The sequence below is a fragment of the Zeus faber genome (genome assembly GCF_960531495.2).
Source record: "Zeus faber genome assembly, chromosome: 8".
NCBI classification, from domain to species: domain Eukaryota; kingdom Metazoa; phylum Chordata; class Actinopteri; order Zeiformes; family Zeidae; genus Zeus; species Zeus faber.
In genome coordinates this window covers 13,015,678-13,018,277 of record NC_137195.1, presented here as the reverse complement: position 1 = coordinate 13,018,277, position 2,600 = coordinate 13,015,678, and positions in this window count along the sequence as shown.

Below are 2,600 nucleotides of genomic sequence, written 5' to 3'. Positions count from 1 at the left end.
CCTCCTACCTGATGCCTGTTGTTTGCTCTAACTTTTTTGTTTTGGTAGTTGTTATGTACATGTAGAGGATTTGCTGTAAAGTGTAATGATTTGAGTGACAAAATTAATAACCTTTTTATATATATATGTGAGTATGGCATTTATGCATAAAAAAATATATGGATGTAATAAATGATGCCTGTGGTGGGAAAACATTTGTTGTGGAATGGAAAGTTAAAAATGAAGGAACAACAAAAACTGTATGTTATTAAGAAAAAAGAATTGTGAAAATTGAAGGTCCAAACTGCACCCATTTCATGGAATGACCCATTATTGTTTATGAAACGTAAATTCAATGGGTTTGACCAGCGCTCCTACCATTCCATGTAAGGGATTAGAATCAAATAACTGAAGTTATTTCAAGTTACTAGTTAAATGGCTGTTAATTCATATTCATACCTTAATAATTCCGACTGCTACTAGCTCTAAATTTAAGAGAACGAGCATCGTAGTGTATTAGAGTAAAATTAGTCTAGGTGAACTGAATTCTACCGGGAGATAAAAAACACAATTTTTTTAAAATAATAAAAACTATAGAATAAAACAGTATTACTATGTTATATTTTTATGAGAAACTCCCTTAACTGAACATCACTGATAAAAAATATCAACATCAAATTTTCTATTCTTTTTTTTTTAACACATCAATATTCTACAGAATGTGCGAATCCATGTTCCAGCCCTCTTTCTCTGGCCGTACCTGCCTCCGCCCCCTCCGCCCTCACCTGTGTGACATAACCAGCTTTGATTCCGGCTCCAGCGGAGGCTCATCCCGGCAGCGTTCCCCCGTCTCAAACTCACGCAGCCGGAGCGGCATATTGTCATTTAAATGCTGCTCGGTGATTGAAGCCCTTATCTCTGCTAATCGGAGCGTGTCGAGGTATTACAGCCGAGGGAAGGCACCGCCACAGCAACTTTGATATGGAAAAATCGCATCTGTGAGCTCCAAAACAAAATTATCTACAGAGCGCTGAATTTACAAGGTGGAAAAACTCTAGCCAGCGTCCGCCGACCATCTGCCGTCTTAGATTAGCTGCACGGGTGTTCACCCAGATCCTCAAAGAGAGAGGACCTGAATGATTGAGAGAGAGAGAGAGAGAGAGAGAGAGAGAGAGAGAGGGCGAGAAAGGAAATAAAGACCCAAACACACATCTTGTTAAAAGTAAGATTTGTAAGCTTATTATTTTTGTTATCATGGTTGCTGTTATAACCTCTGTTATGATTTGTTCAGTTTACAGTTTATTTTTCAAGTTCATTTAAAGTCATTCCAGTCGAAGGTAAACATGATTGTAACTGTTGTTTCCAACACTAATAAATGCTTTTTTTTGTTGTTTTCCCAGACAACAATTGGTCACACGCGCGCACGCACACACACACACACATACACACACACACACACACACACACACACACACACACACACACTCTCACTCTCTCTTTCACACACACAGACAACCACACTGAGTTTGATGGGAAAATCACAAACAAGAAGGCCCTCACTCATTCACTCACGTGTTCATTCCCTCATTCGACCAACTCCGTGCTTACTAGGACTGATACTTTCCTACAGAATGCTCAATCATATAGCCAACAGAACACACACACACGCACACACACACACACACTAATTGATGGGCCCACAAACATACATCCACCCACACACACCCACTTGCACACTACAGTGTATACACTACACTGACACACTCTTTCATTTGTGTCTAAGTTCATCAGTGCAAATTTTGAAGAGTGAGTACCCCGTTACACTGCTGCTCCACCATCCCACCCCAAAACAAAAAATACCCACCAGAACCCCACCCCTCCCCCCACCCCTCACCCACCCATAAATGCTTTCTGACGTCACTGCATCGTGAGTTCTGATGGCCGTTGCCATCTTCCACATATGTAACAAACATAGTTCAAACCGTGCGTACTTTAGGGCTGCCCCCAACTACGACTTGTTTGTGAGTCAACTAACAGTCATGAGAGTTTGGAAATTAAAATGATCCATCGGTTGCTATGAATGATCACCAAAACGTACTGTTTTTTTTTTTTTTAAACCAGCGTTTGAAATGTGTTAACGGTGTGATTCTAACATTAAAATAATCACTGATTTGACTGTAAAAGTCTCAGTTGACTGGTTAGTTAACTAGTGCGACTGGTAGCGGGCAGCCCTAGTTAAACATCTGGATCAAGCAGCCCACATCCGACGTCCACGAGATGAGCAAATACACACAACAGCAAGGATCAACAAATTATTAATGAAAGAAAAAAAAAAAAAAAAGCTTCAAGTTTGAAACAATTCTTACAATACATTTCACCTCTGCGGAATACAGCAGTTCTTGAATATCCATGACACACACACACACACACACGCACGTGTGTGTGTGTGTGTGTGTATATGTGTGTGAGCTCGTATATGTGTGTGAGCTCGTCGACCTTGAGCTGTGACGTTCAAGGACATTCGTCATCACCTTCCTCATCACCGTCTGGGTGGACAGCACCACACGTGGTGAACAAGGTGTTGGTTTGGCCATGAAGACGCTATCCCAAAAGCGAATGAC